Source organism: Vombatus ursinus, unplaced genomic scaffold (genome assembly GCF_900497805.2).
Source record: "Vombatus ursinus unplaced genomic scaffold, bare-nosed wombat genome assembly UNPS02014779.1, whole genome shotgun sequence".
Lineage (NCBI taxonomy): Eukaryota > Metazoa > Chordata > Mammalia > Diprotodontia > Vombatidae > Vombatus > Vombatus ursinus.
Genome location: NW_020954557.1, coordinates 59,310,170 through 59,337,172, shown reverse-complemented (window position 1 = coordinate 59,337,172; position 27,003 = coordinate 59,310,170). Strand labels below are relative to the sequence as shown.

Below are 27,003 nucleotides of genomic sequence, written 5' to 3'. Positions count from 1 at the left end.
TGTGTGTGTGTGTGTGTGTGTGTGTGTGTGTGTGTGTGTGTGTGTGTAATATATATATCACAAAAGAGCTATGTCTGCTCATCCTTTTCAACTCTTGTCCACAGCCCAGAACATTGGGATGCTCCTATATCCTGACATGAGGAGGATACAAATGAAACATGTAGTCTGCCTATTGACTACCCCTCGCTCTTGCCATGTGACCAAGTAATCTTATTTTTCACTCATAGATTTCTGTGTTGACATAGTTCCTTGTTTGGAATGTATTACAACCTGCTCAACACGCACCATGTACCTATCCATTGTCCTCTCATTGCTCCTTAATTTCAATTCTTCAGAAAAAGTTAGTGTTCTGTGACTCACAGCTATACAACACAGTAGAAAAATGCTGCTATTCAAAAAAAATTGATTTGATTCAAGGAGAAGCTTAGAGTCATTAAACTTTTCAATTCTCACTCCACCCCAAACAATGCAGCCTAATTTCTTCCTTCTTTTCCATTCTAAGCTCAATTCACTATCTGTCCAAAATATATTTACTAATGGATGCACATTATAGATCAAAGGTTCTTAAGCTGGGGTCCATGATTATTTTTTAAATTGATAACTATATTTGAGTTATAATTTCTAGTCCTATGTGCTTTATTTTGTGCATTTAAAAACATTCTTCTGGGGAGAGGTCCACAGGCTTCACTGGACTGCTAAAGTGGTCCAAGACAGACAGAAACAGTAAAGGAGCCTCTATATAGGCTATCTAATTCAGTTGCAAATAGTCTAGGCTACAAACATTCTTTATCCACTTAGTTTCCACTAAGTGGGTAATTAATGACAGAAGAATGAAAGTAATGAGTTAACCACTGTCTTTCTTTTATTTTTGTATAAGAAGGAAATCCTGATTTATGGACAGAGTTTAGAAGAATGTCATACAAAAGACAAAGGGAGGGCAGGCACAAAGGACCTTTTCCTAAAGCAGCATCTTCTGATATCAGATTTTGTTTTATTCTCTTTTCTAAAATTTAAACAAATCAGCCAAATGAAACTTAAAATAACTGCCAATTAATAACATATTCAAAATTGTCTTTTGAGTGGTCTAATTTATGTGCTGATTTGAAAAGCTAATAACAAAATTGAGAAGCTTTGTTTTGATCTTAATCCCTCTAATCATTTCATTTAGATGACCCAAAACAAAATAAAAATTTTAAAAGGAAAGGCTTTGGGTCATATTTATCCCCATTTTTCCAATATTTATACCCAGTAAATTAAAAAAAACTATTAAGAAAACCTAGTTAATTAAGCTTAAGTTAAGAAATCCTAATTCTTGCCACTCTACTCAATTTTTTTCATCTTGAACTTTAAAATAGTAACCGTGTGTGTGTGTGTGTGTGTGTCACACACACACCTTTAGGAGAATTAGTTCACATATTAAAAACATCCTTAATGAAAATTTGAAAACAGAACCGTGAGGGTTTAACAATGATACTCTACAAACGGAAATTTTAAAGACATGTTTGACTAAAGACGTAGAAATACAAGATCTTGCTATGATGACTGTTTATTGATGATGAAAAAGCATTTAATATTTCAATAAAGCAAAATTCAATTGCAAAGACTCTCTTCCAATAAAGAATCTTCTACACTTTTGTTAAAATCATGTAAGATTCCTTAATAGACACAACAGAGATAACACAAAGCAAGGCATAAACCAGGAAGATTTATGCTCACCAAAAGAATTGTTAATTCTCATACAATATCCAGGGCAAATTCCAAATTAAAGAAGTATTCTCTATAGGCAATGAACTACTCTAGATGTTCCTTTTCAGTGATGACATTTTACAGATTGCATCACACCCTAGAACACTGTGGAGTCTCCTAAATGACAGTCATAACCACTCAAAAGATTTTGGCCTATTTATACAATCAAAAAATCAAACGGATAAAAAATGTCTACAGTCAAAATGATGGCATGTAGCTTTATGGGGGAACCATAAACCCCGTGCCTCCCTCCTGTCTCTTCTCTTCTCTTCTCTATGTCTATATGTGTGAGAATTTAAATTTGATGCTAGAGACAATAAGGAACCACTGGAGTTTGGTGAGAAGAGGAGAGATGTGGTGACACTTGACTTTTACAAAAACCATTTTGGCAGTTGTAAAAAAGATAGCAGGAGATTTGGGGGAGCAGGATCACTTAGGTCTTAAGAGAATATTTAAAAAATTCAGGTAAGAGATGATGAAGGCCTGAACTAGAATGTTAGTTGTGTGAATAGTGAGAGCAATATGAAAGATGTTATAGAGGTAGAAACTGCAAGATTTGGCAAGTGACTAACTGGGTTGTGGAAAAGTGAGTAATCAAGGACAATCTCAGTCATGAGCCTACGTGATTATATATGTCTTCATTTGACCCAAGTCTGTTTACTGTGAATATTCTTCTGATAGTGCTCTATGGCAACAAATCAGGGGATTCCACAATCTCCAAGAATTCAACAATGTAAGTCAGTCAAAGGTCAGCAGAGAGATTCATTGTGGGCATAAGTAAACAGCAATATATTTCTAGCAATGAAGTACATATCCAAAGTGGATTATAATTGTGATAATAAAAGATATTATCAAACAGATATTTAACCAGAAAATGAAATGGGCTGATCACATGGAAAGAACGAAGAATGAAGGCTAATAGAAAGATATGGTACCCATGTAATATCATGAGATCTGGAGGAAGAACTCTAGCTGATTGAATGACCTATAAAGGACGTAAGGGCTTGGACAAGTTAGATAAGGTAAGAAAATATGAATGGGTTGCACTCTGCCCCAGTGTAAGGGTGCATTCACATTACAGATCCACTGACATGTTGCAAAATATATGCTCCCTGAAGGCAAGAACTAATCTCTTCTTTTGTATCATCAGCACCATGCACAGTGACTTGTACTAAATAAGTGCTTAATAAATATTTGTTGAATTGATTAAAGAGAGAGAGTTTAAAAGGCAATTATATATCCTGTCACATATAAAGCATGATTTGTTAAGTTTTTCCACTCACACTAAGGATACCAGACATGGTATATACTTCCATAAGGCGAAAGGTAAATCTAGTTGTATTTACTGGCATGTCTTGTCCCAAACATAGAGGATAACAGAATCTATAATGTTCAAAATGGTCTAATTAGCTAATTAGACCATCCTCCTGTCAACCTGGCCTGCAAAATAGTAACATATCAATTTTGGTTTTAGATAGGTCAGGCAATAAAATTTCTTTTGTTCAAAGATTAATCCAAAATTTTATAGCTCTCATGCAGAAATTCTGTCCTACTATTCAGCCTACTGTTTCCTTTTTTCTATTCCATTTCAGTAATTCTAGAAATGATTCCTCTCCATCTGTGATATTTATAGTCTCCAAAGATATCTAGAAAGTTAATATGATGCTCTCTAACAGTCCCACTTGTGATATAGTCTGGCCAAATTAGATATTAGGACCTTTAATCTACCCTCATAAATCAGTCCTTTCATCATCTCACTCATTATTTTTATTGTTATTCTCTGAACTCTCTCCAATTTGTCTACATTCTACTTGGTACTGACATGCCCCATACTTAGCATAATACACCTGGCCATACAGAAAAGGGAGAAAGCCTAACACCAGATTGCAAAGTGGATCTGTCAGCTGCCTATTCTATAAATAAGTGCCTAAATGTGCATCCTTAACTGGTCTTAACATGTTCTTAATGAAATATGTAAAACATCATTTCATAATTGCATAATGAAATAATAAAACAATAGTGGAGAAAGTTGAGCTGATTTTACAATATCAAAAAATTAAGTTGATGAACATGTAAACAACTGAAATGAGAAAATAACATTTTGAAAATATTTTTCACAAAGAGCCCATTCTATAGCAAACTGAAGGAAGCCACTGGGATGAGAGAACTAGTAATTCTTTTCAAAACTAAAAGTTTAAGTGAATCAACAAACATTTATTAAGTGTCTACTTTGTGCTAGACACCCTACTAGAGACTAGGCATACAAAGACATAAATGAAAGTCACTGCCCTCAAGAAGCTTAAAATCTATAGGGAAAAATAATATGTAAATAAATATATACAAATTGAATACAAGATGATTGAGAAGGGGAAGGACTAGTAGCTGGAGGGAATAAAGAAATGCTTCAAAAAGGAGGCAGTGTTTGAGACGAGTTTTGATGGAAATCAGAGCTGCTAACAGGCAGAGATGAGGAAGGAGTACATTTCAGGACAGGGGAACAATCTGTGCTGTTGGAGGCATGAAGATGAGATGGAGTATCATGTCTGTACAATAGGAAGAAGATGAGTTTGGCAAGACTGGATGGTAATAACTAGCATTTATTTAGTGCTATAAGATTCACAAAAGCTTTACAATTATGAAGTGTGACTTCTCATTTTAAATAGATATGCAAAAATTCCAGGCTAAATGCTTATCTAACATCACTGCCATGATCTTAAGGGCCAGTTAACAGAGCACTCAAGTTATTGTATTTCTCCTCAACGGATCTCTTTCCCGCCTTCCTTATTCAGGCTCAAGTGTGCTGACGTCCCAACATGAAATCTAGCAGTTTATATTACAAGATATTAAAACCAAAAATTTGAAAGCAATTCTGAAAATCTGTCTCTTGGTCAGGTCAGTTACTCATCAGTTAATCTCGAACCTATGTTTTAAATACATCTAGATTATTTCTATTAGATGAAAATATATTAATTCACTCTAGAAATTAATACAGGTTAAAAATCATTATACAAGCCCTCAAGCACAAACCAGATATGTTATACAATTGTTAATCCCAACAGCCAAGTAGTCAGCTCTATTTTATAACATTAACCTGCTAGAGAAATGAATACAGATAAAAGTCTATAATTTGAACCATACAAACTTTCCATTAATGTAATTTATTTTTAAGATAGCTTTTTAAAGAGTTCCAATATAGGATGAAAGAGCAAATGGCAATACGGAAAGAAGCCAAAAGTAGCTCCACTATATCATACTTCCAAACATCTCTAACATTACAAGAATATACACTAATACTTTGTATATTATAATAGTTCTGCAACAGCTGTTTTCCAAAACTAAAATAAGACTATCTGAAAATCTGGCACATTTACCACATAAAGGCCTTTTTAAAAGTGAACTTTAACTGAGGATGTTTTTTGATTATCGACTTATACTGCAGTCATGAAAGCTCCATCACTACTTTACTTGTGTAAAGTTAGTTATATCATATGCTAAACTTACCAAAACATGGAAAACCCATACCTACCTTTGTCTTTCTCTCACAGCAAAAAGTAGTTGGGAAGTTAGTATAAATTCCAGAGAAGGAATAAATTTGTTTACACTAGGATATACCAGTAAATTAAGGAAATAGAAAAAGGTAGCTGAAAGGCTTATATACCACACACACACACACACACACACACGGTATATCTATATCTATATATTTGACAGAAGGGGAGATGTTACTACCAATGCTACAAGACAATAAATCCATTAAAGTTTATGATCTGCTTTACATTACCACAACTACACTGTCAAGGGTCATCAATGGCATCTGCTCACCAAATCCAACGCTGTTTATTTGGTCCTCATTTCTGAAGCAGTATTTGATGTTGATGACCCACCTCCTTTTCTGGTTTTCTCTTCCCTTAGCCTCTAAGACAACAAACTTGCCTGTCTTCTTAATTTCTTCCATAGCTCTTAAGGTACTATTCCTTAAAGTTTGGTCCTCAGGCCTCCCCTCCTTTTTTTTTTTATCTCTACTCTCTCCCTTAGCAATCTCATTTATTTCATTTCTAGTTTCAATACCCTCAGTCCTGACCTTTCTCCCAAGCTGCAAGTCATGCATCTCCAGTTGCTTCTGTCATTTCTATCTGGAGCCCCCATTGAAAACTATGCATTTCTTTTCTCTAAATTCTGTTCCTCCTAATTTCACTAATTTTGTCAATGTCATGGTCATTGTCATATCCCAAGTTAGAAATCCTGGAGTTATCTTTAACTGCTACTTCTCCCTCACCTGTCATATCCAATAAGTTACCAAGTGCTGTACAAAGTTCAAATTGCTAAGACTCACCATATTACTTTTCCTTCCTTATGGCATACTATATTACCCCACCATGAAACTTCAAGTCTCAGTCAAACTAGACTGTATACACATACACCCTAAATTTTTGAGCTTTCATGTCTTTGCTTGGTGCTGTTCCTAATGTCTTCAATATTTTCCTTCCACATCTCTTCATCTTCTGCATTCTCATCTGTCCTCAGCTCCTACCATTTGGGTGCTGAATGGAATTAGAGAAAGGCATGTAACAATGCTGAACAGAGACCACTATAAGCTTATCTATCCAATCTTAACTGGACCCTCACCGCAACAACATAGTCCTTTACTTCTCCTTAATGACTCTCTTGTATTGCTCCCCACAGCAGACATTCCAAACTTTCTCTTCTTTCTTCAAACCTACTATACCACCTCTCCGCAGCGCCCACTCTAAATAGCTAAAGAACCTGCTTCATACTTTACTAAGAAAGGCCTTTGTCTGTGAGATCCCGTTTCATCTCTTCTCTACACCTCATCACACCTCCTTGATTTCATTCACCATCTGCTCCTTCTTTACTACAGTTTCTGTTCAAGACTGTTCTCTTCAGCAAAATTAACCCTTCTAACCCTTGTGATCCCATATTCTCCTTTCTTCTTCAGCAAATTACTCCTACATTTATTTCTTTTTTCCTCACTTTTCTTCATTCAGTCTCTCCACATATACTGACTCTTTCCTTGCTAGCTACAAACACACAAAAACTGCCACATCCTAAAACATCCTTCTTGATCCTACAATTTGTTCAAGCTATCATCCTATATCTCTCCTCTCTTTCTCTGACAAACTAAAAAAACAAAACAAACAAAACCAAAAACGTTGTCTAAACTCATTGTATCTACTTCTCCTCTTACTCATTTCCAAAGCCTTTGTAATCTGGCTTCAAGTTCAATCACTCAAATGAAATTACTCTTTCCAAAGTTACCAATGATCCCTTAATTGCCAAATCTGATGGCCTTTTCTCAATCTTCATCCTCTTTTATATTTCTGCAGTATTAGACACTATTGACTCTCCCCTTTTCCTGGATACCCTGTCTTCTCTGGTTTTCATAACAATACTCTCCCTTTTAACCTGCCTGAGTATTCTTCAGTTTCCTTTGCTAGATCATCATTTACATCACATCCTCTAACTGTGAGTGTGCTCCAAGACTGTGTCCTGGGTCTTCTCTCTCTCAGTCAATAATCTCATTGGCTTCCATGGGTTTTATTACCATCTCTATGCGTTATGATTAATAAATCTATATATCCAGCCCCAGCCTCTTTCTTGAGCTCTAGTCCATCAGTACATCATCAGTTATCTATCAGACCTTTCTGACTGAATGTCCCACAGATATCTCAAATCCAACATGTCCAAAGCAGAAGCCATTTTCCCCCTAAACCCAATCTTATTCTGAGTACCCCTATTTCTGTCCAACATACCACTGCACTTCAAGTCACTAAGGTTTGTAAGCTCGGTGTCATCCTTAACTGCTTCCTCTCCTCCCCTGGTCAACTCCACATATACAATTAGTTGCTAAAACTTGCCATTTCTACCTTGACAACATCTCTTGACTCTATCCCCTGCCCTCATCACCTTTTTCCTGGATTATCACAATTTCTTACTAATTGATCTCCTTGTCTCATCTTTCACTTTTCCACTCCCGTCTTCACCCAGATCTGAAAGTCATTTTCCTTAAGTTCAGATTTGTCCGTATTAGTCTCCTATTCACCAAACCCTCATGGTTCCCTATCAAACCTAGAATCAAATATTTTGTTGTTCAGTCATTACTGAAGGGTTCTCAGGGGAAGTTTCCACAATATCTTTTGACAAAGGAAAGATAGGCAGTCATTTTTTTCAGTTGCGTCTGACTCTTCATGATTGCATTTGGGGTTTTCTTGGCAAAGATACTCAGGTGGTTTGCCATTTTCTTCTCCAGCTCATTATACAGATGAAGAAACTGAAGTGAACAGAGTTAAGTAACTTATCCAGGGTCACAAAGGTGTCTGGGGCCAGATTTGAATTCAGGTCTTCCTGACTCCTGACTCTATCACCTAGCCGCCCTAGAATCAAATATAAGCCCCTTTATTTGTCATCTGAAGACCTGGCCCCAGTGGGCTCATTATACATTATTTCCTCTTTTCCATTCTGCAGTATAGCCATACTGGCCTTCTTGCTGTACTTCATACAAGACACCTCATCCTATGTCTCCTTGCCTTGGTACTAGCCATTCCCCAGGCCTGGAATGTATTCTCTATTTAATCTCATCCCTGAGAATCCCCTACTTACTTCAAGACTCAAGATAAGCAACTCAACTATATAAAACCTTTTTTAAAGCCCTCATCAATACTAGTACCCTTCCTTCCAAACTACCTGGTATTTATTTTGTGTATGTTCTGAATATGATTATTTATGTACATGTTGTCTCTAAGTTCCTTGAAGGCAAGACATGAGACGTATTTCATTTTTGTCTTTTATCCTTGTACCTGTCACAGTATTTGGAACATAATAAATACTTAATACTTATTGATGCAGTAATCATTTTAACAATTTGGTACTAGTCCAGTGGAACAGATTGGGTACACAATATACAGAAATAAATGAACATAATAACCTAGTATTTGATAAATTCAACAATCCAAGCTATTGGGCCATGGATTTATTAACAAAAGAACAAAAAAAATCCTGTTGGGAAAACTGGAAAGTAGTCATGCAGAAACTAAGTATAGGCCAACATTTTACACCATACACTAATACAAACTCCAAATAGGTACATGACTCAGACATTCAGGATGATATCATTATCAAATAGAGAAGCATGGAATAAATAACCTCTCAGCTCTCTCCTTCAAACATATAGGTAGTCATAATTAAAGATAATTTTCATAAATATATTTATCAAAAAGGTAGCTAACAAAATATGTATTGATGTGTTGGTTATTCAAATTATCAAATTTGTTTCAAATCATTATGATTTTAGAAGTAAAAAAAATTAAACTTGGGGAGTCAGCTGCTGAATGCCAGCCCCATGACTGGTGTTTGGCTCTCCTAAGAGTAACCATCAGTAAACACCTTAATCTTTGTAGGTGTATTTCCTTATCTGTAAAATGAAAGGGTTTGCTGAGCTAATCTTTAAGGTCTCTTATGGCTCTCAGATCATATAATTCAATTCAATTCAATTCATCAAACATTTAAAAAGTTCCTAATATGTGCAAGGTATGTTGTTAGGCATTGGGAACACACAGAGACAAAATGACAAACAGTCCCTGACCTCAATGAACTACTGGAGGAAAACAGATAGGTAAATTCGATATAATTTGAGGAAGGTGATAACTCTTAGAATCAAGAAAGGTTTGCTGTAGGAGGTAATACACAGGTTTCATTTTGAAGGAATTTAAAGATTCTATGGTACAATATCCCCCCCCCCCCCAGTTTTCCCTTTTCTATCAGTTTGGATTCCTGCAACTAAAACAAAGATGATAAACATTCTTTAACCTTTTAATTTTAAAATAAGCGTGGGTTTAAAAAAGAAGAAAAGACATTAGACATTCAAAACTAATCCCAATTTCTTCACTTTATAATTTATGACAATTACATAAAAACTTGGTCAGTGTATATACTGACTTCAAAATATGCAAAAATAGGGGAAGCTAGATGGTGCAGTAGATAGAGCTCCGGCCTTGGAGTCAGGAGGACCTGAGTTCAAATCCGACCTCAGACACTTGAAACTTACTAGCTGTGTGACCCTGGTCACTTAACCCTGATTGCCTCACCCAAAAAATTATGCAAAAAGTATGTTTAATCTAAAAAAGCCTGTGTAATCTACAATGTAGCTGAAATACTGTACAACTACAATGAAAACTATATTTAAAAAATACCATTGCAATACTAGTAATTAAACAAAACAGAAAAAGCAATAAAATTGAATTGAACATTAGCCCAAAAATGAGTACTTGACAAAATCAAGTTTAATAATGCAAAGGATAAAGAGAAGACTTTTGAAAGAATTATGAAATGGAAATTGTGGGAATTTTAAGGGCTTTTAGAGGTGAACACCACTGATTTTCATTATGCATAACATGAATTCAAGTTTGGTTGGGTTTGGAGAGCCATCAAGGTATGTGAGGAAAGGGATAGGTAACAGACAACCAATTCTTTGTATGTTCTCCATGTTCATGAATTGTATATTCATAAGAGGCATGTCTACTGTGAGACTTCAGTCTATAGAATCTATAACACTTCCAGTTTTTCTGTATTTACTGTATTTGCACACTGTACTGTATTCTACATTCACTAACCATTAAAAACCATTTGAATGTTTTCAACCACACAATGATGAACTTTAGGAAATAAAAAAAGTTTTCTTGGCTTACTGATTCCAAGGTAGACACTTTCTAGATACCTCTGTGCAGTGAGTCTGTGTTAGTATTGTTCCTAACTCTTAATGCATTATTTAATTTAATATCTCACATCCTCATTCCCTTATCCAAGTTTCCCGTAACCTCATTCACATGACCTCTGCTGTATCTCTACTGTATCCAGACTATTCTGTAGACCTTTTAGCTTTTCTCCCACATATTTACATTCAGCACATGCATTTACAGTCAGTATAACATCTCAATATGGAAGTACCACTCCACATACTCTCTTTGATGAAAACTTGCTGTGTCAGATTAACTTAAGAAATGTAATGCAGCTCTACATAAAAGGCAATAGAAGGCTCTCATTCTGTTTATACAGCAAATGTGTATTTTGTAAAACACAAAATAAGAAGATATTTTAAAATGCCACACAATATAAAAATTCACGTGCATTCAGCCCAAAGATGTTCTGAAATGTCAGATTTTCATAAGTCTGAAGTGTTCTTTGTCCTAATAAGTCTGGATATATCAAGTTAAAAAGGATATTTGGGGACTTAAAATAAATAGATGTAGTATAAAAATGATGCCATGGGGAATTTTGATATAGATACAAAATCCCCAGGAGGAAAAAGGGAAGGGAAATTTGGGGATAAAATGGGAAAAATTAAGCTTATTTTGGTGAAGAACTGGTATATACAATGAGTACTTTTGATATATATGAGATTTCATATTAAATATTTTAAAGGGGAAAAATACTAACATTTTCCCATTGAACTATTCAAATTATATGGAACATCAGAAGTCCACAGAACAGAGTTTGGCAAACTAATGTAAATCAGTTGATCAGTTTTTAATATTTTACTTGGGTATGTATATTCAGGGCTGAGGACAAAATATAAGATTTAAACTATGCATTTGTATAGTTTATAATCAGGATTGAAAAAAGATATATATGTGTGTGTGAATATATATATGTGTATATATATATATATATACATATATATATGTATATATGAAACCACAACAAGTAACATAAAGCAGTAGAGACTTTCTTTTCCCATCCATCTAATCTCCTAGATTTCATGATTTTCAGAAACTTATCATTCTAATAAGGTGAATTCAACTCTGTAACTCATACCTCCTCTGATCATTTCAGATCATGAACCTCAGCTGTAGGGCTTTATCATGCTTCTGAACCCTCCTTTGTTCCTTCCTACCCCCCAACAGCTTCTCAGTTTCTTTTTATGTGTTGTCTTCTCCCATTAGACTCTAAGTTCCTTGAGGGTGGGTGTTATATCTTTCTTTATATCCCCGGTGCTTAACACAGTGCCTGGTACATTATAGGTGCTTAATAAATGTTTATTAAGTATACTTCTGATAATCATGTTTGAAATTGTGTAATTCAAGTTATTAGGGCTATAAAATTTCAAAGGGAATATAAATCAGTGAGGGCTGGAATAGTTAGGGGAGGTTTTATGGAGGAGATGGGCCTAAATTCAACATTGAAGAAGGGAAAGGATTCCAAAGATGAAACAGGGAAAGGAAAATGCATTTCCTATTGGGGCAATTATACATAAAAGTATGGAGGCAGAAATGAGTCTGGTATATTTGTGGATTGCTATCAGATAACATACATATGGTACTTTATTTTCTAATTTTGGTAAGATTCTATCCTCCTGTACCATCTTCATTCAGAAATATGCTCTCAGAATACTTTGTCTTTAATGTACTTCAAAGGATCACAGATCTAAAGCAAAAAGGGCCCTCAGAGGACATCCAGCCCCACCTCATTTTACAGATAAGGAAACTAAGGCTCAGGAATCTTAAGTGACTAACGGCAATTATATAGCATTATTATGTATTACAGGTGTCTTTTTTCCTACTAGACAGAAGTTCTTTTCAGGCAAGGCAACTAAACTGTCTTCTCTCACCTAGCCCAGTGCTTCTAGTACAGGTGTGGATTAGAATAGATGGTTTCTGAGGACCCTTCCAACTCTGAGATGCTGTGTTTTTGAGTAAGTTTGACTGAAGATGTAGGATCCTAAAGAATATAGAATCTCAGGAAAAAGTTAAGGTATCCCTTCTACAAAACCAACCAACAAGTGGTCATCTAACTTTTATTGGAAGACCACTAGTGAGGAGGAAACCACTAACTTCCTTCAAAAACAACCCATTCCATTTTTATGTACAATTAATTGTTGAGAAGTTTTTGCTATGCAAGAGTCCACAAAGCCTCCAACACAGACCTGGGACTATTTTAAAAGCGTTCTAATAGTTCTCTCTACTTCCAGTCTCTCCTTCCTTCAATCCATTATCTGCATAGCTGCCAAAATTGTTATTACTATAATGGGTATATTGATCATGTTTCTCCTGTCTCCCATCTCCCAAAAATCTTCATTAACTTCAATTGTCTCTGGAACACAAGGAAGTTTTCTTTAGTCTAGCATTCAAATCCTCTACAATCTAATTTTTCAGATTTATTTTGCATTAATCACCTCCCTACTACTGCCACTTTTGTCCCAGATCTTATCATCTCTGATTCTCAGAAGCTTTTCTTTCCTTTGAATTTCAGGTCAACTGCCATCTCCTCTGTTAAATCTTCCATTTTGCCTCCAGGTGCTAATGCTCTCTCATCAAATTAGGAAGTATTTACTTATGAGGGGATATGTTTTATCCTGGCCACTCCAACTCCCCTAGCAGAATCTAAACTAACTCAGTGAAGGGACTCTTTTGTTTTTTGTCTTTGTACCCTTGGGTCCTAGCATACTTCCTGGACATTACAGACCCTAAGTTTTGTTGAAATCACTTCTCCAATGTCGCTCTGCTTCCAACATCACCCTTAATTGCTGCACATTAGTAAAAGATTAATAAATGCCTTCTGAATTGAATTACTATCCCACAAGGGAATAGAGTTTAGAAGAAAACATCAGAAAACTCCTGACTCAGATTCAAGATGCCACTACTTTAATCCGTCTTTAATTCTGAATACTATAGTTTTCTATTTGTTAGATTCTCTACTCCTTTGTGCCCCAATTCTTATTCAGATATAAGTGTACTCCATTTTGGAGGGTATAGGAGAACTGACATTTTACACAGACATCTTATTATGTGCTCATTACTACATACTCCTATTACTGCATGTCTGAACACGCTGAACTCACTTTCTGTACAAAGTTGACAATACTGTAAGTGGCAGTTTTCAAAACATCACCTCCTACATCAGATTCTAAAGCAATTCAATAGGAAAAGTATTATTTTTTACTATCAAGTTAGACCAAATAAAATTGTCCATAGAATATTTATAATACAGTAACAACTTGTTGCTCATCCAAATGTGGATAAGTGATATGAAATGCCAGAAATATTATTAAGCATATTTATTAAGCACATAGTAAGTGTTTAATAAATGCTTGTTAACTGACTGGCTAGAACACTGCCCTTACTTGCTTGAATTCCACCAAAGTTTATACTTTTTTTTAACATAGAATCTTGGTAGAACTTTTTTCCTGAGGTCAGGCTATGCTCCTGGAATTGTAAAATATGAAGATTTAAAAAAGTAAAATGACATATTAAGAAGACTGAAAGATAAGACCAATAAGACAGTTGGAGGGAAATCACCTTTGTTTCACAGTCTCCAAATAGAAAAAAAAATTAAGAATAACTGTACCAGGTAATATAAAAAGCAGCTAATAAATATTCCTAAAAGCTGACAGATTATGAGACGTAGATAGATAGATAGATAGAGACCTATAAATATATATGTATGTATATATGTATATAAAATAAACTACCTTTAGCTAATCTTTTTTTTAAGTGTCTGTGGAGACTACGCAATCCATGGCTATAGTATTTTAAGTGTTATAGTAAAATCTTAAATAAATGGAATAGCTTTAACTAGGGATTCTAACCAGATTTCTCCCCCCTTAATTCTGCTTATGTATGAATAAGTAAATTATGCAAGTGCAAATCAAGAATATATCTTATTAAAAAACAACCACAGGGGCAGCTAGGTGGTGCAGTGGATACAGCACCGGCCCTGGATTCAGGAGGATCGGAGTTCAAATTTGGCCTGACACATAACACTTACTAGCTGTGTGACCCTGGGCAAGTCACTTAACCCCATTGCCTAGCAAAAACAAAAAACAAAACAAAAAACAAACAAACAAAAAAAACCAACCAGCACCTAAGTTTTGTCGTCAACAAAGTTAGCCTTACTTCTTTAGCAACTGCTTAAAGAGAATTAAAGTTCAGAATATTCTGACATGTTCTACATCTTTAAAAAGTCATTCACAGATCAACAATCAATGGATACTCCTTCCCACGAGGCAGATTGCAACTCTTGTCCTTTCTTCCTCTTGTGCATCAATTCTCCAATGAGATTCCAACCAAATTCTGGACACCTTCCTCTCCTTCTCTTGACATCACAGTGATATCAATGGAGTATGCAGGCAGTACTGTTAGCCCTCACTCCCACCACCTGACTAGTCTGCCATCTTTTCCAATAAAATTCTCTGTTGACATCCATTACATGGCTCCTCTTGAACAGTTAGTAATGTGTTACAATCCATTCATATCTAGCATACATTTTCCCTGAATGTTCAGATGGCTCTCAACTTTTACTATTTTGACAGATAATAATAATCATAAGATTCAATGATTAAAGCAAAATTTAAAGGTTGCAAAAAAACTTCAAATACATTATCTTATTAAATCCTCACAATAACACTATGAAGCAAGTATGGGTATTATTATCTCCATTTGGGTATTATTATCTCCATTTTGCAGATAAGGAAACTGAGACTCAGAGATACTGTGTTACGTGCCCAGAGTCAAAGAATTAACACATATCTAAGGAAGGATTTGAATCCAGAGCTTTCCTGATTCCAGTACAGCACTTTTCATAGAATTTCAAACTTGGAATAAACTAAGCCATCATCTAGTCTAACCCATACCTAGGTGGCACAATGGATACAGGGCCAGGCCCGGAGACAAGAAGACAAATTCAAATCTGGCCTCAGACACTAACTATGTGATCCTGGTCATTTTAACTCTGTTTCAGTTTCCTCATCTGTAAAATGGGGATAATAATAGCACCTACATTCCAGGGTTGTTGTGAGGATCAAATGGGATAATAACTGTAAAGCACTTATTAGCACTGTGTCTGACACATAATAAGTGTTCTATAAAATGTTAGTTGTTTTATTACTACTGCTGTTATTCCTCCTCTTCCTCCTCCTCCTATTAATTAACCCTCAAAAAATTCTCTCTATAACATATCTGAAGAATTCCAATGAAAGTCACTACATCATGTAGTTTATTATATTCTCTAGCAAATCCTTGACAGTCAAAGACCTAACACTATGAGGATGGTTATTTCCATAAGAACAATTTTTGTGTATGTATAGTAGGCAATATGGCAACAGTAACCAAACTGATGCTCACAGGAATTAGTTAATGATGTTGGTGCTAATGTCTCAAACTCTAGCTCAGATTATCATTTATACCATCCAATCAGTGTCTCTGACAATCGGCCAAATGACTTGTAGAAGGATCTGGGCATAATGTATTATTTCAAAACAATCTGGTTATTAGGGCAAGATTATGTAGGTTTTCCCTTTATTGTCATTTAATTTTCCTATGGTTCTCCCCAAATAAATTATTACCTCCTCAGGGGGAAGGGCCATGTCTCATAAATCTTTGTATCACATCAGAGCACCTAGAATAGTGGATATACAATAGATATGTGTTGATTTGATCTAAAATGAATGCTCTGAGGTACTACTATATAATGCTTATAGCAAAGGAAATTCAGTCTTACATACTATTTACTAAGGCTATTTTTAAAATTTCAACAACAAAGGCTTAAAAACCAGATTTCTGGTTTGTACTCAGTTAATCAGAAAATGAGATTAATAAGCAAACCTACTTTCCAAACATTCTAGGTAGCTGTAATTTATTCTAGCATAGTTATTCACACACATTTATATGCAACAAGAATGCAATCATCAAAATGGTAGAAACATTTCTAACTGCCAAGTTACTTTTATGTTGCTTACTACTAAATGAAAAGTGGTACAGAGTTCATGAAAAGCAACATAAAAATAAAATGAAACAGGAGATAAGGATACATTGGCACTAATTCTCTATGTTGTTTTTTAGTACTCAATAAGTACAAATGTTCAGCATAGATCATTCCAATTTTGAACAGGATTATTAAATATTAAATCACACAAAATCATGATTTACTTACAGTAAAGATTATTGTCTGGGGGTACCAAACATGTTTGTGTTCATTTAGAAATCTCATGCAATAATTAAGTACAGTAAAAATAAATTATGCTTAAAGCTTGAAGGAACAATAGTGAAATGAGGGTCATGGACTCCTCTGGCAGTCTGGTGAAGACTATGGATCCCTTCTCAGAATATTGTTTTTACATTTCTAAAATAAACCACATAGAGTTACAAATGAAACCTATTGTAATAAAATACATTTACCAAAATATTTTTTAAGTTCATAGACAACAGGTTACCCTAACAGGTTAAGAAAAGGGATAAGATCTTCAAAATCATAATTTATCCTTTCCTTAATAATAGAAAAAGAAAGTGGACTTAAGATTATTTTAAAAGGCCCAAACAACCCCATAAAGATATCATTTATTTGTAGAATTAGAATAGTAAGGATAGGCAGAGTTACTAATTACCCTATATCTCTATATCTACTAGCTTCATTCTAGGGTGACTTTTCAGTTCTAAGAGAGATTAAGTCAAAATACAGATTCTTTTTCCTTGGGTTGCCTTGCAAATATGACCTCCAAGAATGTAAATTCTGATATAGATAATGTTTGCAAAAAGTAATCAATCCTAATTTCCTTATCCCTATGTAGTATACAACATTCAGTTTGTGGTCTTTTGTTAAAATAAAGGCAAAGTGAGTTAATTCATATATCTTCTTAAAAAATTATAAATGAGTTTAAGAGTGGAGTAGTGAAAACAGTGTTGGATTTTGAGTAGAAGACCTGAGTTCAAATTCCAGCTCTTCTACTTGCTATTTGTGAACTTTTGGACAAGTCTCTCATTTCCTCTGAATTTCAGTTTCTTTATCTGTTAAAAAAAAGGGGGGGGCTAGCCTAGATGATTTCTAACATCTCTTCCAGCTTTGAATGCATGATTTTAATTTAGAGGGCTGTGGTCAGTATTCTAGAAATTGGAATGTTTACCTAAATATTATTCTGTTTCACTGAAAAATACCAGGTTTATTATTTATTGAAGTCAATAAGTTCAATACATTATCAGCTCTGTACATCATAAAATTTTCCAAATGGACAAATATCATCTGGCTAATTTTATAGGTAACACTACACCTTACTCAAAACTGTCTGTCAATTTCACCTGTTTGGAAGAGAGAAACAAACCACAGAAAAAATATTTTTAGGCCCCTGGGCAGCCAAAATAGACAGTCATGGACTTTATTCATAAGGAAGTCCCTCAGACCCTCACTCATTACTTTATACAGAGTTCTAACAAGACTGGTTATCTAATTTTGAAGGCTAAAGCAGATTAGAAGAATTAGTAAGTGAAAGGTGAGGGATGGCAGAGGAAATACTGCTACATGGTAGTCTCATAGCAAAAGTAGAGAAAGAAAAATGCAACAGGAAAAGATACAGGTACTCAAAAAGTACAGTACCCTAAGCCAATTTAACACAGAATCAAACAGTACCCTTATACATAAAGCAGTCTGGACTATTGGAAAAGGCACGGGATTTTGAATTAGAAAACTTGGATCAGAATCTTTGTTTAGTTACTTTTAACATATGCATGATCTTTGAGTCACGTTTCAGGGACCTAGTTTCCTCATCTTTAAAATGAGAAGATTGGACTACATGTCTGCTAAAATTATTTTCAGATTTAAATCATTATCTCAATAAACACTGAGGAATGTTACTATATTCTAAAATAAAATATAATTTACATTTATAATAATGACCCAGAGTCATAAAAAAAAAGTCACACTATACTTTGTTAACAGAGCACTTGGTTGCTCTGAAGTCAAGGAAAAAGAATTGCATTTTAGAAATATTTCTATCCCAGCTACCTGGCAAAACAAAACAAAACAAACACACCCACTATCTAGAACTATTTATACAAAGACTCTGGATAGCTAGGTCCTGGATATCTAAAACCTATTGTTTTAGGTATTAAAATCAGAGTCATGGAATTTTGGTCCAACTAGATCTAACCTCTCAATTTGTGCTTGGAGATAAGTAGATCAATGTTAAAAAACAAACATGATTCAGATCTACTAGGTAAACTCTTTCTAAATCTCATCTATAAGCATCCTTTTACTCTATTCCCAAGTTATAAGGGGAAGAGAACAAGGGGACCAAGCATTTATTAAGCACGACTATTTGCGAGGCACTATAAGCACTTTACAGATACCTCATTTGATCATTCTATAACAGACCTATAAGCACTTTAAAATATTCTGGTTTCATGTAATCCAATAGAAAAGCATCAAAGTATAATGGATAGAAAAAAGGTCTCAAAATACTGGGACATATGGGTTCAAGTCCTCTCTCTGACACATTTAGTCTATATATATCCAGACTTAACCCTTCACTCCCCCAGGCAACTCTCTAAGAGCAGAAGTTACCAACCTGCATTGGTAGAGGGAGTTTCCTCACCTGGGAGTTCCCCATACTCATATCATCACAGGTCCACATTCTATAATACTCTAACAGATTTTTAAGCACATGACTTGGCTAAGGACTGAAAAACACATGAGGTCAGTATCCTCCTAAAATACATCTCTGAATTTTCTTAAAACAGGAGGCTGATTTAGTTAACAGGAATTAATTTAATCTAGCAAAAATCAATAAAATATTTTTTGTAACATAGAGTGGCTTAGAATACAGAGACTGACAGTGAACATGAAGGGACCTTAAGAAGTAATCAAGGCTATAACCATATTTAAATCATCCTCAACAGGTTAAGAATTTTATATTTTAAATTATGCCTAAGACTTGATTTCTACAACTTTATTCAATAACCCATTATAATATTTAATAACTACATAAAATCTTCCTGACATCTAACCTTAATATTTAAATATGCTAAACTTTAAATTAATTTGATCTTGTTCTCTCCTTGTTATATATAAAAAGAAGTATCAATTGATCACCATTTCTTTAGGGGTTTATTGATCCACTACATTATATATTTATAAATTACCTAACTTTTTTAGCTTGAGCAATCTCATTTTTAAAAACTTTTTTACATAGATCTTATTGTTCAGCCTATTAGTTATCTTGGAAATTCTTTACCTATCTATCCATCTCTCAGGTCTCAGTGGACCATTTTTGTTAGTGATCTTAGAATCAGCACAATCTCTGGTAAATCTAGCTTGCAAACTTTGATATAGTGCCACACACACACACACACACACACACAGTGAAAAGGAACTAATAATTCCTTTGTGCTATATACACAAACAACATCCTAGTAAATACTGCTATGTTTATGCTGTCAAGCTACAATGCTAGTTCACAATCAGCTATGGTTCTTGGATCTTTTTCTGTTGTAGCTACACATAGTTGATACCATACTATATATCTTTAGAATTTATTTGTCCTCCTCAGGCAGGGTACCTGGCATAAAATAAACACAATACAACAATTTGCTTGGTATTTCTACAAACACTCACAGAATAATAAGTAGAATAAAAATGTAATTTTGTAAACAAGAAAATAGGTAAGCAGTTTAAGTGATTTTCCCAACACTACAGATGGAGTGTCAGCTCTAAGATTAATGCTAAGCAACTCATTACTCCCTTCCTTATACTCAAACTACTTAGATGGCATTTTTTATTTTAGGAGCTAAAGTCTCTTAACTAATCTAATCACAAAATTTAACTAAAACAACTGCCAATATAACATTCTTTTCCAACAGATAAAAGCATACAGCAATGTGGCAAGTGCAATGGATCTACAAATTTACATAGAAATACAGCAAAATAAAATATAGGTGCTTATTCACATAGTAGTTGGAGAGAAAAAAAAAACCTGATAGGTGGCATGCAGTGCTTTAAACAGAGCATCTACAAAAGTTCTATGTGATTAGAATAACATCTACATATCAATTTAACATTTCAAATTTTCTAAAAATACAAGTAAATTTACCAAAATTTATATCAAGCATGTTTTAGCTGTATAAAAGAGAGCAAGCAGAGAAACTTCGTCATTAAAAAAAAAAATCTCCTAACTTAAACCAGTAGTTTCTATTATAATGTAATCTTTTAGTTCAGCTTATATTTAATAACACACAACATGGAAAACTGGCAAGACCCTGGTCAGAAGTAAAGCAGGAAAAAACCAAACACTCTCGCCTGTACAGGAGAAGAAAAAAGAACAGAACATGAACGGCTTACTGTGGAGAGTGGGTTTAATCAGGAAGTAGCCATTATCCTTTCGATGCAGAGCATTGACAGCATACTCCAGAACAACAAGCCGGGCTGTTTTTTTTTTCAGTTAAAAGGAAAGGAAGGACTCATACTATTGTACCCTAGCTCTGCTGACCCCAAAGGTCACCCCCATGGCTAGCAGAAGCAGCCCTCATGAAAACAGGATCCAAGCCAGCCTGTACAATGCCCTGTTTGTGGCAACCCCTAAAATCCCTCTCCTACAACCTCTCTCTCTCTCTCAGTTACTCACAAAACATGGCTGTCTTATTCAGAGATTAGCAATTATTGTAATGAGATACTGTCGGAGAGGGTCAAATAGTACTTCCTGCAGTTTACACATCTTGATTTCCTGGTAAACAAACTGAAAGGCAGGTGGAGCAGTTAGATCACCAGTAAATGTGGGGCTCACGTGACCCAACCCTGAGCCAGGTAAAGGCTCTGGTGGGAGGGCAGCCAGGAGCTGGGCATCACCCTCTCTCCCTTCACAGTCACAGCCACAACCACAACCACAACCTGCGTGGAAGAGATGGAGGGGGGGTTTTCTTCTTCTTCTTCTTCTTTTTTTTTTCTCCCCTCCCTTTAACATCAGGAAAACCAAACGCTCATGGTGTACTGTTTTCTTCCTTAAAAGAACTATTTAAAATGTATAAAGAAATGAAGTGGCCAGAAGCTTAAATAAAATACCACCAAGAAAAAGGGAGAAATGTCCATGCCATCCTTCACAGGGTTTTGTTCATTTCAAGTGTTTCGGAAAGCTAATAAGTTTGACTTCCCCCGTGCTCCTAATTCTGTTATTAGAACTTATGTAACAGACTCTATAACACTCTCGACTATACTTTTTAGTCCAAGCTCAGATCAGCTTTTGGCAGCACAAGTTTCTGCATGTAGAACAGGAGCATTCCATAACAAAATGGGAGTCAGTCTTCAGGAGAAAAATCTATGAATATCTAAAATCTGGATCAGAAAGTTCATTTCTGTTCATTTCTCAAATTTTCTCTTCCTCAACTCATAACTACAGGCAAAGTAGTTTTGTTTGTGTTTTTAACTTGTCTGAAAACCTTTTAAAAATACGTGTTATACTGTTAACTTGAAAGTATCCTTCTCTTATAGGTTACAAGTTAATAACCCACAAATTATTCATGGTTTTACTTCCTCCAAACTTTTAACATGGTTGAATAAGGACTACTTTAAATGCACTACGGCAAAATGTCTAAAAGGGAAGATTCCTTTTAAAAGAGAAACAAGTTAACTATTCCATTGTTCTATTATTTAATATTAAAAACATTCTTGATAATGTATTAACCTTAAAAAAAATCTTTTTTTTAACACCATGGATTTATCTAAGAAGTCCTTTTACAAATACCTTGGCTGCTTTTATTTTAATGTGGGGGGAGTGGTTAATAAGGAGTTTCTCACTTCAGTATAATCATGTCAAAACATAATAAATTATGTTACTAGATTTAGGTTTCTATTTTTTCTCTTTTCTAAAAAAGAAAGTTCTACAATGTGAAAATGGCAAAAACACAAAGCACACTCTAGGAAATAAAAGCTTGTGCCAAAGGGACAGTATCTCAGGAGGGCACTCATTACAGTACTTAATATATGCTTTTTCAAAGCTGTGTGTATTCAGGCTTGAACCATGGTAATATTAATAGCCAAAATAACTATTGTCCATATCATCCTTGCTATGATGAGAATGGAAATGGACAGCAACTTCTCAAATAAACCATGGATGAGATGTTAAGAGCTTCTATTGAATTTCTTGCTCAAACTAAGTATTTTTGAAACATTATGGTCAACCAGAGTACAAAAAGTAGACACTGGGAATATATTTATAAATGATTGAAGAATTCCCTGCAGATGTTAATACACTCCCCCTTCTGAAATTACTTTGTATTTTACTTATTTAAACATATGTTGGATTCCAAATACAAAACGTAAACTCCTTGAGGGCAGGTTGAAAGCACAGTTTATATGACAGAGGCTAGCTTTGGAGTCTGAGGCCATCTCTTATCATCTGAGCTCTAACACTTATTCCCTGTGTGTCTCTGGGGAGGCCACTTAGCCTCTCTCTGCCTCATAGTTTCCTCATCTGTAAAACTGAGATAATGACAGCTTTGATCTCAGGGTTCCTATAAGGAACAAAGTACTTTGCAGACTTTAAGGTGCCATTAAATATTAACTATTATTATTTAGGTTAGTGTGGCATGGCAAAGCAAGAACAACCAGCATTGAAACCAGGAAGACCTGGGTTCAAGTCCTGCCTCTAAAACATACTGGCTGAGTAATCCTGGGCAAGGCCCTAAAGCTCTCCAAGAACATAAGTTGTAGAGACAGTGTCTACCTTCATTAGCTGATGGAGTTTTCTCACTTGGGAGTCCCCTGTACTAATGAAATCACAGGTCCCATCCCTATCTCTATCTCTGTTGTTGTTGAAGTTAATCTATTTATTTCCTTTTAAAGAAGATCAAAGGCACTAAATGATTTGCATTGAATAACCTGCTAGACTCCAAATTGGAACTGTATTATTATAAGGGGTAAACTTAAAATATTGAACAGATTCCTCCGGTTAAGTTCTATCATGAGGCCTCAAAACGGCATGACAGAATCTCATTTTCTCAAAAGTTATATCAACAGAGAATAAAATCTGGTCAGGCCTACCCAACTAAAAGCAGCTTAGGTATAGGGTCATCAAGGTAGAGCTGCCATCATGGGCAGTCTATACATTTACTTCTTATCAGAAAATTATTCATCAAATGATGATTCTTTTGAACCAAAGCAACTCACAAAGACATCATAGTATGGCATCAAGGGATGGTGATCTCTATCCAAAGAGGCTATCTTTACCTATACCAAGGAAGTCACAGACCCCTGAAAGTACTGAATGAATATTTTCCATATTTAGTCTTAAATTTGGAGGAACTTAAAGTGAAGATTTGATAAGAAATAGTCCTGAGGGCATGTTACGTAATCTGCCTTCATCCCATTTGCCCGCTCCCACAAAGCTGAATACATCAAAAGTCACCACATTAAACATTGATTGGTATAAGCTATATTCTGGCTACAGTCAGTTAGTACACCTAATTCAAGTAAGGGGCAATGTAAAATGCTGAAACAAGCCACTTCAGGGTACCTATACTAGCAAAGCTGCTTTTGCCTTTTGCCTCACCTAAAAGACACTGAGAAAACCAATCATGCATAGCTGAAAAACCAACCATCCCTACCTCAGATCTCTCCTCTTCCAATCTATCCACAGAGATGCCAAAGTGATTTTCCTTGAGCCCAGATCTAACCAGGTCAGTGCCCTTTTCAATAAATTCCAGTGGTTCCCAATTAGCTCCAAGACAAAATATAAACTTATTTATTTAGTTTTTAAACCAGAACCTAGATTTACTGTACATTTTTTTTATTTCCTGACCTGCTGTACATTACTTCTTTTTCCTGTACTCTGCAATCCAGCCACATAGACCTTCACACGTTCTTCACATATTTGTCACACGACACACTATCTTCTCATCACTTTGCCTTTGCAATGACTGTTCTTCATGCCTGGAATATTCCTTCCTCACCTCTGACTCACCATATCCAATCTGTTGCCAAGGCCTGTCAATTTTACCTTCATAACATCTCTCAAATTCACCCCTTCTCTCCTCTGACACGGTCACCATTCTGGCGCAGGCTCTCATCACCATACACAAAGAATATTGCAATAGCCCATTAGTTGTTGGTGTTCAAAGTCCTTCCCCACCTTTCTAGTCTTCTTAAACCTTACAGCCCAATCCCACCCTACCATCCCCAAAAAGATGCTTTGCAATCCAGTGACATTGCTGTTCCTAGAATGAGATACTTTATCTCTCAACTCCAGTCATTTTCACAGGCTGCCTCCCATGTCTGGAATTCTTTCTTTCTCTTCTCATCTCTACCTCCTAGCTTCCCTGGCTTCCTGACTTGCTGCTAAAATCCCACCTTCTTTAGGAAACCTTTTCAGATTCTTCTTAATTCTAGTGACTCCCCCAGACAAATTTAAAGCTAAAATTGGATTTAATCAAAAGAGAAAAAGGGAAACCACACTATGTGTCAGCCATATTAATCAATAGTTTTAGGCCATATAAAACAATTAGGCAGTATTTAAAAAAATATGAGACTGCTAAGATACAGGAACTATATGAATATAAACACCAAATACCTTTTACATAAATTTAGATCTAAATAACTGAAGTAATATTTATTGTGCATCTGTAGATAAAGCTAGTATAATAAAAAATGACAAATTTATCTAATGTCTATTTACGTAATGCCATCCCAATTAAATTACTAAAAAAAAGCATCTTATTGAGTCAGAAAAAACTGCAACAGTGTTCATTTGGAAAAGCAAAAGGTTAGGAACTTTAAGGAAAGCTGGGGGAGAGATGTAAAAGATCAGCAGTATCACACCTTAAACCATATTATATGATGAGAGCAGTGTTGAAGTGTAAAATGGATAATCATTTTAAATTAAAAAATTTTCTGCATAAATAAAACCTATGTCTCCAAGAATGAAAAGACTGCAGAAAAATTGAGGGGGGGGGAGCGGATTCTCGTAGACAATCTTCCAGATAGTATGTGATTGGGTCGGAATATTGTTGTGGTATAGGAAATGATGAGCTGGTGAACTTAGGAAATATGGAAAGACTTGGACTTACGAAAGAAGACACTATCCACCTTCAGAGAAACAGATGACAAGTGGAAATAAGTATAATATGGTCTTATATATGTGCATTTGAATGTATATATGTATGCATTTATGACGTCTATGTATATATATATGTATGTGTATATCTCCATGCTATGTGTGTATATGTATATGTGTGTGTATATATGTATTCACACTTAATTGTAGCCTTCTGGGGGAGGAGGGGTAGGAAAGGAAAGAGGGGAGAAAGTGGAAAAAAATAAAGTAAAAAGTGCCCAGTAGAGGACAAAAGAAAACATACAAGGGAGCAATGAAAAGATGGACAGCTTTGAAAATAATATATAGTATTCATTATATAGGTTTTCTTGAAATGGAAATTTATTGCTTTATATGGAATCTTCTGTTCTGCTGAGTACATGGTGATGATCTTTTTTGTCTTCTTATTTTGTATTTAAGTTTAAAATAAAATAAATTTAAAATAAAAAAAATTCTAACTGAAGTAATATTTATTGTGCATCTGTAGATAAAGCTCTCTTGATGATCACCAATTTATTCTTTGCATAGCTTTTTGTACCTAGTTGTTTGCATCTTGTCCTCTCCATTAGATTGTGAACTCCTTGGGAGCAGAGACTTTATTTTACCCTTCTTTACATCCCCAGAATCTAGCACAGTGCCTCTTACACAACAGGGGATTAATAAATGTTTACTGACTGAATGAAAGAACATTTCTAGTCTTTTGAGACCCAGCCAAGCACCAGCTGATTATCTAAGGTCTGGTAACCTCCCTCCTAAATGTATCTTGTGTTGTATTTGTTATCTTTATATTTATATATACTTACACACACACATATGCACTTGGTTCCCTGTTAGAAGGCATTTATTTTGTATATAGATGAGAAAAGCAGCCAGATGAGATCAAATATGAAGAGGAAATCTGGGTAGGAGGTGATATAATTGACACACTGAGGAACTTACAGTGTATCTAAAGGAGGGGAAGATACCAAAGGAATACCACTGATAGAATGTAAGTTCAATGAGGGCAGAGACTTTCATTTTTGTTTTTAGATCCTCTGAATCTATCACATTTCTTGGCATGTAGTAGATGCTTAATAAATAATGGTTCATTCACTATTAGTTTTTTGGACTGGAATACCACACCATTCATTCATTTAGTACTCCTTTGATTATTTTTTATGTGCAAAGCACTATGCTGGTCAAGTCAAGACAATTAGGATTTACTATTTGGCATACCAGGCTTAATGCTAAACTGGAATACAAAGAAAGGCAGAAAGAATGAAAGAATGAAAGAAAGAAAGGAAAGAAGGAAGGAGGGAAAGAAAGAAGGAAAGAAGGAAGAAAGGAAGGAAAGAAAGACACTATTAGTTTTTTGGACTGGAATACCAAGAAAGAAAGAAAGAAAGAAAGAAAGAAAGAAAGAA

The 27,003-nt window shown here is 35.1% G+C and overlaps 1 protein-coding gene across 16 annotated transcripts in view; it reads right to left on the bottom strand.

Moving 5' to 3' along the window:
- The window catches only part of BAZ2B (bromodomain adjacent to zinc finger domain 2B), a 342,755-nt gene that overhangs the window by 190,681 nt on the left and 125,071 nt on the right, over positions 1-27,003 (bottom strand). The window contains exon 1 of one of the 16 annotated variants that reach the window (XM_027865735.1): positions 20,860-21,196. The exons of the other annotated variants lie outside the window; for them this stretch is intronic. The gene's annotated coding sequence lies outside the window, so the exon portion shown is untranslated. Of the gene's footprint in view, positions 1-20,859; positions 21,197-27,003 lie in introns of those variants that run through there. 16 annotated transcript variants of the gene reach the window in all.